The sequence below is a fragment of the Montipora foliosa genome, chromosome 10 (genome assembly GCF_036669935.1).
Source record: "Montipora foliosa isolate CH-2021 chromosome 10, ASM3666993v2, whole genome shotgun sequence".
Lineage (NCBI taxonomy): Eukaryota > Metazoa > Cnidaria > Anthozoa > Scleractinia > Acroporidae > Montipora > Montipora foliosa.
Window position 1 is genome coordinate 3,573,111 of NC_090878.1, and position 12,090 is coordinate 3,585,200.

General features: G+C 37.8%; 1 protein-coding gene across 1 annotated transcript in view; it reads right to left on the minus strand.

Annotated features, from left to right (window-relative positions):
• Positions 1-11,709: 11,709 nt before the first annotated feature.
• The window catches only part of LOC137972995 (mitogen-activated protein kinase kinase kinase 1-like), a 19,281-nt gene continuing 18,900 nt past the window's right edge, over positions 11,710-12,090 (minus strand). Inside the window, exon 17 of the mRNA XM_068819698.1 lies at positions 11,710-12,090. This exon is cut by the window's right edge and continues 1,042 nt beyond it. The gene's annotated coding sequence lies outside the window, so the exon portion shown is untranslated.

The window sequence follows — 12,090 nt, forward strand, 5'->3', positions numbered from 1 at the left end:
TCTGGATCATGGAAACGTTTCACTTCTGGCAAAAGGAAAATAGCGAAGGCCAAGCAGCCGCGAGCAGAGTTTTGAAAGTTTCAGACATTAGAGTTAGGTAATAAGCTCAAAGTAATAGTTAATTTAGAGGAAGAGACTTTTTCTACTGGACAGCATAAGGCGCTTCGTCGGCGCATTTCATGATAGTTTCTGTGCGCGATAGGCTATCGTTGTCTTGGTTTGAATGCAAACATGTGTATCAATGCAGTCGATGGATGGGATTATGACTGATTTTGGACCTAGAAGCTGCAAAGGTTCAAAGACAGCCATTACCGTATGCATTTACTGTAAATTTTGCTGTGTTTGCATACATCTTATTCTGAAATGGCTGACATTTAAATTGTCTTTCGTTTTTATGAATTTGCCCTCTTTGCTTCGTCCAATTAACAATTTTATTTCCACTGTGATCTGGGCTATTTAAAGAACGAAGCAACTAGGGTTAATTTGAAAAAAAGAAGACAATAAAATGACACCCATTTTAAGAATAAGGTCTGCCAGCTACGATTTTTTGGGACAACATTCTGGTGGCATAGCTCTTCGGCGACGCATTTCAGTAACTTTCTTTGCGCACTTCGCAGTTGTTAGAAATACTTTAACCGGTAGAAAAAGGTCTCGATATTTAAGGAGGCTCAAATCAGTTTCAACACTTTCAACAAATTAAATCTTTCCATCTGTTTCACATAACGGCAAAGTTATGACATCATATGAGACACCAATAATTTCTTTACAAGATGCGCTCATTGACGTGGCTTAATAGGTCACCATGGCAAAAAAAGATCCACCTAAGGACGCCCTATGTTTGGTCTTTAAACGCTTATGTCTGAAAAGCGAACCTGGTGACCCCCAAGTTTCATTGCCGGAAAGTAATTAGCAGGCTCAGAAAAAATTATCTGGAGTGGATTCATAGCCATCTTTCAAGATGGCTCTTAATCGTGTTCAGAGAGTTTTTATCTTAGCCTGCCAATCATTTTCCAGCAATAAAAATCGGAGTCACGATGCCAAGTTCGTTTCTGAGATAAGAGTTTAAATACAAAATATAGGGTGTTTTCAGATGGCTCTTTTGTTGCCATGGTCACCTGTTACGTCACGTCAATGAGTGACACTGGTTAAGCAATTATTGATCTTTTATGTGGCACCCGTAACTTTGCTGTTAGGTGGAAAAAGTTGGAAGGATTTAATCCTTTAATAAGATAGTCAACAGTAGGGTGTTTTTTCTTCGCTTAATTTTAAACTCCCTAGTATTTTTATTCAATACAGTTGAAAAAATTTAGATTAAAGCCTTTTTAAAAGTTTTTCCTTGATGATGTTGTCAGGGTAAACGCTGTGCAAATTTAATCAAATTTTCCCGCCAAAAAACTTAGAAAAAGTACGGGCGCCTAAAGTACGCATGCGCCAACTTTTTTAAAAAAAAAATTGATGATATCATTACTAAACGCGATTAATTACAAACTAAAACTAGTGGAAAAATAATTTTATTGTTGTTAAATACTTTCAATGTACAGATGTGAAAGAAATAAAATAATTTTCATTGGACTTATATTATTTCTCGTCTGCTTGATTTGTTTATTTTTTTTAAAAATACGGGGGACGCCGTATTTTTTCTAAGTGTCATTTTAAGCAAGGGGTCAAAGTCCACCTTAGTTGATGCAACTTTCTGAGAAATTTTATTAAAGCCAAGAAACATGGAAGAGTTACATTATTGATGATTTGACGAGTTGAGGCAATTACCGTTGTCGCGTGTACTACTTGTCAGCTACTCAAGGTCAAAGTAAATAAAGCAACAAATGCAACTGACTAATCGGTTGTCTTGCAACATGTCACTCAAGCTGTTGATCGAGATGTTTCGACTACTTAATGCTGGTTGCTTTTACCAAGGAAAAAACCATGATATAAGTGGTCCAAAGTGCACTAAGCAATCGAAACGTCGCAATCTACAGCTTAAGTGACTATATTGCGAAATATAACGATTAGTTAGTTTCATTTATGTTGAAATTTATAGTTCACTGACGAGTGGTGCACGCGACAAACGTTATCGTGTTTTAAACATTGGCTTTCCTGCCTCTTTCACAACCATGCGGTCCCTGAAATTCATTTTTCAACCCACGGGTTTATTTAATTACTGCCACCAATCAGGATATTGATGTGCTACGAAAGTTTCGCATTCTCACTATTGAACTGGAACAAGCATTGCAAAAGTGGGTGAGATAATTTGCATCTTAATGAAACCTCCACAGAAACACAATGCTTACAATCAAAATTGTTCGAACTCTTTCTTTCCAATAGATGCGTTTGTATCTAAAATAAATATCAAAAACGCTTGTTGTGGTTTTCAAATTTCCCGGACCCAGCCATCTTAAATAATTGGTACGTTTCGCGGTTGCCCTGTAGTTTGAAAACAACAAGGGCAACCGTAACACGTCACAATTATTCAAGATGGCGGCTCCCGGGAAAGTTGAAGTGAAAAAAGTGATTCTGAAGTTCATTTTTTTTTTTTCGATACAAACCCTAGATTGAAGAAGATTGTCGATCAAATTTGATTGCAAGCATTATTTTGTTCGCTTTAAAATTATTGATTTGTCGGAGTGGAAATTCCCTTTAAAGGTCCCATGCTAGGTTCAGTCCTCCCTTGAGAGTTCAAAACGTCACACTGATTGATGGCAGTGAAAAACTAAACTATCGATTAAAATTAGAACTTCAGGGTCGACATGTAAACTAAAGCACAACAATGTACAGATACTGACAGTGCAACCCAGACGCAACAAAGATAACTACAGCCTTCCTATCTTGTTTGCGGAGCGCCAACTTTTGCAGTATTGTAATCAGAGGGGAAATAAATCTTTGACTAATATTCTTATTTAATTGTTCAAAAATGCAAGCTATCGGCCTAGAGGCTTTTGAAACCATATGTTCTTAGGCAAAAGGCAAAAGAAAGCGTGATGAAAGATTAACTAATTTATTTCAACAATTGAATAGTCTTTCTAAACAAATTAAGATTGCACACGGTTTAAATGAAATTGTCTCATGTACCACATGTGGTTATAAATCTTTTAGGACTTAGTAAGACGAAGTTACAAATGAACTTGAAATCATACGAACGAGAACGCGTGAAACAGTTGAATGTTTGGCTAATTTAAATTGGCTCGAACCATTTTGAAGGACGATTGACGCTACACTGACACTGTATCACGTAACAGCAATGTTATGGTGCCATATGAAACAGCGATTATATGCAAACAAGATGCAATCATTATTATGATGTAACTAGTTACCTTGGCAACGGGAAAGCCCAGCAAAAACATCCTATAATTTGCATTTAGTTGCTCATATCTCAAAAACAAACTCAGTGGACCCTCATTTTTTTATTACTGGAAAGTAATCAGAAGGCAAAGATGAAACATTCTACAAAGTTAGCAGCAGAATCCGCGCCACCTTGAAAATTCACAGATTAAGGTGGCTTTGAATCTGCTGCACAGAATTTTCTCAAACTTTGCAAGAAGTTTCATCTTGGCCTTCTAATCACTTAACAAAAAAATCACTTTTAGAAAATGGGGGTCACTGAGTTTGTTTTTGAGATATGATCAACTAAAGACACAATAAATTAAGGGTGTTTCAGTTTTACGGGATTTCCCGTTTTCAAGGTGACTTATTGCGACACAATAATGACCGCATCTTGCTCAACAATAATTGGTGTTTCATATGGTATCATAACATCGTTAACACGAGTTACAGCGTTGTAGTGCTAGTCCTTCTAATAAAAACGTCAATTGAAAGCGTTGAAACGGGTTTGAGCCACCTTAAAGCAAATATAAGATTCATAACGTGCAAGTTTCATTTTCAATTGAAGAGCCGCCCATTGTTGAAGTAAAAAGTGCAGGAAAGTCGAAATCCACTGTTTGCAAAGTATATTTCGATTTTTGTAGTATCACCTAAAGTAAAGAATTCCCTTCTCTACAAAACCGAATGCAAGTAAAAAGGCTTTCACCTTCCATCTCCGATCGTAGTAACTTTGCTCCCATGCATGGCCTACTAAATTTCCTTTTTACACTTTTTCGAACCCTTTGAAACCTTTAGAAAGAGCCATAAACTTTAAAAATGAATTTAAACGACAGAACAGAACACGACAGAACACGACAGAACAGAGAACGGCATACGAAAGTAGTTTGAAACTGAATTGCCTTCAATTTGTCAAAGTTTGACAGAATTTTTTTATTTCGAAGTTAAAAGAAAGACCAAAAATACAATTTTCACGTTAAAATTGAAACTGCGGTCACGAAAAGGAGAAAGTAATCAGCAGAAAACTTGCAACTTCTCCAAGTTTAACCTTACTCTAAAACATCAAAAACTTTTTCCTTATCAGCCTAAAAATGTTCCAAAGAAAATAAGAAACCTCACAAGTTACAAAAAGCTCGAACTGAGCTTTATCTGTCATCTGCATTTGAGAAATATCGAAAATAACGTTTTAAACCAAATTGTTTGAAAATACTTCAGAGAAAGCGTTTTTATCAGGAAAAAAGAGTTTTAGATCCCTTGCTTTCACTATCAAATTTCCTTGACGCCACTGTCTAAAATAATTGTGAAGTGAATGGTTGCTCTCAGAGGTTGCGCTATTCTAATACAAAGTGCTTTTATATAATAACAATAATCGTATTAATGCTGCTACTAGTGATGATGATGATGATGATGACAGCAATAATTTAATAAAATTATTATGATAATGATAATAATGATGATGACGATTACGATGATAATAAAATCATGACGATGACGACGATGAAGTAACACAGCAGCAACAACGACACTGATGACGATGATAACGATGATGATGACGTCGATGATGATGACGTCGATGATGATGACGATGACGAAGATGATGATACTGAGGCAATACTAGTCACAAATATTCAAGATGGCGGCGTCCGGGAAATTTGGCATGATTCTTAATTTATTTTAATTAACGTGCTGTTAAAGATATCTTTTTGCAAAAGTGGAGGTTGGTTCAATACAACGATGAGTTGAGACGGCCCTTGTTAAGCAGCCAATATCAAAATGACTACAGAAGATAATTTAACTTTTAACATATGAAGCCTATTAAGACTCAATACAGCATTTGAAGCGAAAAAAATTGAAATATACGATTTTTCCTGGCATTCGTTGGGAGCCCCTGTAAAAAACCTTGCTAACTTTCCTGATTTAAACTCGTGTTAATGCTTACTACTTTACACACTTGATAAATAGTCAAGGTTTGTGCTCGCGAGACTACTTTGACTTGTTGCTTGTACCGTTTTTATAGAATTATAACTTGTTTTGCACCGTCCTTATTTATTAACCCATCATCACCTGTTTTGATGAAGGACTGATGGGCCACTGTCGTCACAATTAGTGAAAGACGAATCGCTGCTGCGTCGAGTCAGCAAAAATTTATCCTCATCCTGCCCAATTCATACAAAGTTTAAAGGGGCTCTGTCCGTAAGTCAATCAGGTTTTTTGATTCAGGATTTTATTGGTGCAGGGATGACTTTTGCTGCCAATATTTGTTTTTCAGTTTCTGCAAACGCTCTAAAATCACTAGATTGGGCAATTGACAATTTATAGTAAGCGGTTGAAACAGATATTCGGGAATTGAAGTCTCGTGTTTGCAAAACGAATTGCTGAAAGTGTCTGCATCACTTTTCAGTTTGAATTGCATTGAACGTAGCGATTAGAAGACGTGAGAACAGGCAAACGTTGTTAGTTCAGTCGTAGTTGTCCAATATTTGAACCTACTCCTTCATGTCGTTTTTTGAATCAAGACTGAAATCAATCACGACGTCACTAATTTTACGCGGCTGATAACTACCGGAATAGATAAGGAACAGTGTTTCAACAACTCTCAGTGGTCAACGTTGTACAAAAACGCTTAGACAATTGCCTTTGCAAGGGCCAGATGAATATAATAGATGTGCTGGATCCTGAGAAAGCTAACCAGTAAATAATGTGTAGATTAAAAAGGAAATAATGATGCAAGGCTGGCTGTACAGCTGTGAGAATGCATATCGTCTCTTTTTCGAATATTTCGTCAGGCTCAGCCTGACTTCTTCAATGAGACTCAGTAAGCAGCGTCTGACGAAATGTTGGGAAACGAGAAAATAAATATTCTCACAGCCGTACAGACATCGTTTCATCATCATCATTATATTTTGTTTTTAGTCTATAAAAACGTATACAGTTTCAATGTATATCGTAATAGCACTTTTGCCTAAAAAACATACTGATCGACTGCTACTGGCTTAGTGTGCAAAAGCGATTGCAGGTGCATGATGAAGAAAACAAAAACGCGTAACGCATTATTTTCCTTGGCAAACTTTCATTACAGCGAAATATTTTTGCACTAGAATGTCCGGTGGGGATATAGCAGAGGTTGCACTGTCAATGTATCTTTAAAATTAACGGCACTCTCTTGTTCTAATGGGTCTTTCCTAATATCATACCATATTAACCAATGGTGTTTAGGCCTTACTCTCCTCTGAGGCGCATCCTAACGCGCATAATTACTCTGCGCTTACAATATTCATTTCGAAAAAAAAATTAAGTGGAACCTCGGCAAACAACCAGACAGTAAATTCATTATTTCTACTCTTGTATTTTGTTACCAAAGGGTTTATTTGCGTTCTAATCTGAGCTCGTCCCACCAGTGTTCAGTTTTTCCTTACAACTTTCAATAATAATAATAATAATAATAATAATAATAATACGCCAATTGGTTGGAAGTGGCCGATGTAATTCAATGCTCAGGAACATGCAGAAAGCTGTGGTCTCTAGCTCCCTTAACATTGCCAGGACCTTCAAGGTCCTGTCGGACTTAAGTCTTCAGACGACATTAGTTCCAAGTATAGTTTTTAATAGGTTCATAGGACATTTATTTTTATCTTGGGGCGAAGGGAGACACCGTTTTAGAACCTTTAGATTTTAACTGCGTAGGAGTGATAATTGAATGGGCTACGCCTTGGCGCCCTATATCAATTTATTTGTAATCTGAGGCATTCAGAAGTGTATACTGCTATATAATAATAATAAACTTTTAAACTTAAGTGACAGTTGTATTTATCGCTGAGGCATTAATTTGAGACACTGTAGAGAAATCAAAGCAACTTGCACTTCTGACGTTCCAATATGGTGGTTATTGTTTTTCTAAATTTGCTTGTCTTTTTGAATGAAATCGTTTCAAATCGATCAGGGATGAAAGGATCAAACTTTCTCCAATTTCTTTCTGCGGACATCTTTCAAATTTGTTACTTTTCAAATTATCTCCCCTTGCTAATAAGCTTTCCTGTTTTTGATTTTATCCCGTTTTGAGTCAAATCTCACGACATCCAGATAATGCTACGACCCCTAAATAAGAAAAAAACTTCGTGGTCGGCCAGTTTCTCCCAGTTATAATTACAGGTCCACTTCCCTCCACCGAACTTCGATGGCATGCCAGTCGTGATTAGGAACCACCTACTTGTCACGAATTACATTTCATATCCCCTGTCAATCAAAATGATTGACATCACCTCGCAATAGTAAAGTCACTTTGGTTAGCCGGTCAAAGTTCCGTCAGTTCGCTCCACTGAAGTCCTCTGTTTATCGATATCCTCTAATGTTTGAATTTTTTCATGGAAAGGCTATCAACCCCCTCTATACAATTTGATTTTTTACGCTCCTCTTATCTTTGGCAAACATAATTTGGCACTTCCCTCCCAACGGTGCACTAAAACGACATTTGATGTCAATCGTAATTCAAGGACAACTCCCCGCTGAGGAATCCATACAGTTCAGTAATAAGGCCGAAATTTCAGCAAGTCTGCCAAACGTTGTTAAACGTTTCCAAAATTCGATATCTCATGGATTCTAAAACCCCTTCTTTTAAACTTAATAATCCATTAATGATTGTATTAACGAGGTTCCACTGTGATAAGTAGGCGTGGCCGAAGCATGTATCTGCGCACTGCAACTGCATAAAGAGCAATTTCCTTTATAAGAGAAAGGCCTTACAAAAGGTTAATATGTTTGTGATTTCACCTTTTCTTGCTTCTGCGACGATCATCCTCTTCTTTCTTGCTGGAACATTCAACATGTTTAAATTACGCAAGAGAAGGTACCTTTTCAAATGGAGAAGAGAGTGATTAGGGCTTGGAGCTAGCTGCGCATTTTTGGAAGCAAAAAAAGCTATTTCTAAGATATTCACCGGACTTCCCACGATCCTAAGTGATAATCCCCATTTCATAAAATACAAAAGCGCAACTCGCCCCAAGGGACCCAAGCCAGAGGCTCTCTTCCCCTGACAACAAAAAACGTACCTTCCCCTAGCTACAATGTAGATATTCTACCTTTACTTGCTTCTGCGAATATTGGTGTTCCTGTGTTTGCCTTGTTTTGACGCCGTCCTCGAATTTCCTTGTCCAACTAGTGCTTCAGTGCTTCAGGGCTTCATTGCTTCATTCTGTGCAAACGTAGATAAAAAAGAACATCATCTAACGGAACCAAGCAACGAAATTGTTTAATTTCTTACAATTGTTTTTCTTAGTTTTGAATTCTAGGTGGCTGTTCCTTCCTGACTTTTGTTTGTATTTGTTTTCGTGTGAGAAATGTCCTTAGTTGTCGGTAGTAGATTGTATATGTATGAATTCTCATGTACTCCCTTGCTGCGAAAGAGTTTGTATAGACCTCCCTCATTCTCTATAATAAATTTCTATCTATCCAAACAATCAACTCACCTCTTTCTATGGTTTCAGAGTTGAAGACTTTGTTACTTGAGATTATGCGTCCCATTCCTCTCTCTTGTTCCGATGTATATCTGTAAAGAAAGGTAGATCATTGTTCACCTTTGTTACTTTGACAAAGCCTTGCTGTATTCGTTTATCCCGCGATCGGTCACTGTTTTAGTCCATCGTGCCCCTATTTCGTCTAGGATACACGGTGCCCAAAAAGTAAAAAGACTTTGGGGCGTTAGGGTTATCCTACCAAGGGGGGAGGTAAACTCCGGGTTCCTTTTCCCCACCCTATTACCCTTGTCAACTGTTGTACTAAGGTTCTGTTGTTGCCACCACAGCGTTTAAAAAGGTACATCACTGATTATGATTATAAAGAAATGAGCGACAGCTAGTGTCATGGTAATCTCGCTGCAATAAAGCAAGCTCTTAGACTAGATTTGTCCTCCCTCCTTGTACAAGTAACAGGTCAAAGGAGATCCATATTGTTTTAACCTTACTAAACTAACCCAAATAATTATAGCTAGATTCAAACATGCAAGAAGACTTTTAAGAGTAGATTTCCAAGTCGTTAAAGTATGGTAAAAAATGGTGACCTGTGCCTCTGACCTGTGACCTGTGGAAGGCCTTTATAACCAGCGCCTAATGTGTTGTTGCTCGTATAATAATTACATCACGCAAAACAATCACCTATGATATATTATTTTACGATGTTTACGGTGGACATAGTTAAGTATATACTCAGCAGTTAATTACACTGTAGTTTGAGGGTTTTATGACAAAATATTATCATCTTTGGCTTAAAATATGACTTATTGGACAGCGAGTTACAATTACAAATCAAGCGAAGAATATCTTACCTGAAATGAAGTCAGCCGAAATTTCATCTGGAATGGCAGCCAAAGATATCCATGCAGGCAGCACGTTGAAGCATTTTCTCGTGAAGTGATATTAGGAGGTAAAACTTTGTGAAGTTTACTTCGTCCGCCATGTTCTTCGACAAGAGAAAACGTGGCGCTCGAACGGAATAATTGAATATTCATGAAAAATACTCGTTTGCACTTTTTGGGGATCGTAACCAATAGAAATGCACTTTCGTGACGAAAGTATCACCGAAACTAGGTTGGAAATCTTATAGTCACATACATAGAGCAGAGGGTCAGCATTGTAGCATCGGAGAAAAGCAACACGATCTCTTCCAAAAAATGAAGGATTATTTTTCACTGTCACTTTATTATCCTCCATTTAAATTTCTCTGTCCCAGGACTTGTGGTAGCAGATAATAAGAAAAAAGTAAAAGTAGGCCCTGATGATAATGCAGGTGCTTTGTAGAAAGGTCAGAGCTTTTCTTTTGTGAAACAAGCAATAGTTTTCTGTTTAGGTCAACATGAGATTGAAATTTACGAACGTTTCAAAGATTTTAAGAGCATATTATCAACTCGAAAAAAGAGTGGTTATCACATTTGCAAAGGAAGCCGGTAAACGGGACTCGAACCCAGACCCTGTGACTGTGCTGTACTCCTCTGTCTTCTATTAGTAGAATTCTACTAGTATACTAATGCAAATGCTGTAATCTGATTGGCTGAGCCATTGGACACTATCGGCCATTAGTGTGCAGTGGCTGGAGGTCGTCTTGGAAATAACGACGCTTTTTTCGTTTTTCCAAAGTTTTGGAGGAAAATTTGGATGCAAATGGGTAGTAAAATTTCTGAGAAGTATAAACGAAGGACATTTACGGTTTCTTGACTTTCAAAAAAGTTGAAATTATTGAAAACGCTGATGCGCTCGCGCGCACTACTACGCGGGCTACGGGTCTAATTGTTAAATAGATATTGAAATTTTGATTTTAGCGCCTACATTTGATGGGTATGGCAATTTTAGGTTTTACGGACACTATTCCATATAACCGCGCGATAAATAAGAGACGCTAAACTGATTCTCGTCCCTAGAGTTCGCTTTTCTTTTGGTCATATTCACAGGCTTCACGTCACGGCCACCATGTTGGAGTCCCAAAACAATGGAGTGCAGATCCAGTCCTCCGGGAATTGTACCCCATTATATTATGCAAACTTTGTCTTCTGTTTTCGTTAAAAGACATTTCTGTTGATCACGTGAGTGAAACCCAGGAATATTACGGCTTATGTATCATTCTCGGGACAAAATGTGTCCCCATACATGACGTACTTACCAGAACACGGACTCCGGCCACCAGGGCAGAAAGAGGCCTGCTGGCCACAGCCAAGAATACGCGCAGTCGCGGTAATGATATAACGTTGTAACCGTTTTTGTTTCGAATTTCTGAGAATGCGCAGAAGAACCGGAAGTCCGTGATTCGTGGACTTCCCACTTTGGCTGTGGCCAGACCGTGTTCTTGCCGCTGACCGAAAGAAAAGCGGATCCTGGAGACGAGAATGCAGTAAACTGTTCGTTTTTCAACGCCGCAATCAGTTTCCATTTAAGGTCATGAGGTATTGGAGCTGGTAACTGGGACAGAGTAAGCCAATCAGAATGCTAGAAACCCAATACCCAGGGCCCGGTTGTTCAAAAGGCGATTAACGCTAATCCCAGATTAAAAACTAACCAAGGAGTTTATTTCTCTATTCCCAAATGCTGTTGAACGCTGATATTTGGCAAAACGTTACGTTAGAAGAGGTCAATCTTGAAAAACAGAAATAAGCGAAAGAAAATTTCATCAAAAGTTGAAAAATGAAACAAAAGTTTACGCTAATCCCGGATTAAGTTAATCGGCTTTCGAACAACCGGGCCCTGGATGAGAAATTTAATACTGGGAAAGTCATCAAATTTATGACTCTATTGGAACTTACAAATCAAATTTGGAACAAGCAATTGGGAAATTCATATAACCCAAAAGACAAGAGACGCATTGTATACCCGTGCAATGAAAAGGAGAAAACAAAACAGATGAAACTCAAGGACAAAATATTGTATTTAACGTCTTTTATTGTCAATTTTGAGCTTAAACTTGCACTCTTCCTACGGTTGAGACAATGAAAGAAAGACGTGAACCTTTCCTCATCCAGTAGTAAGTACGTCTATATATAATATAATAAATCTTACTTTGTTGGATGACAAACGATTCATTTTAGCCACCAATAGTGAACGTTCTCGCTGTTCATCGATATTACCACAACGCAACTATTATATGCCTTGGCTGGATCACCAAGCCAACAAGATGAACTTCTTCATACAGTCCGAAATTATAAGTGTCTTATTTTGAAGTTTTATAAGGACCAATACGAATGCAAAAACTACCTTGGTTAGGGTATGCACGTATAGAAATAAATCGCCTCGCGTAAATAAC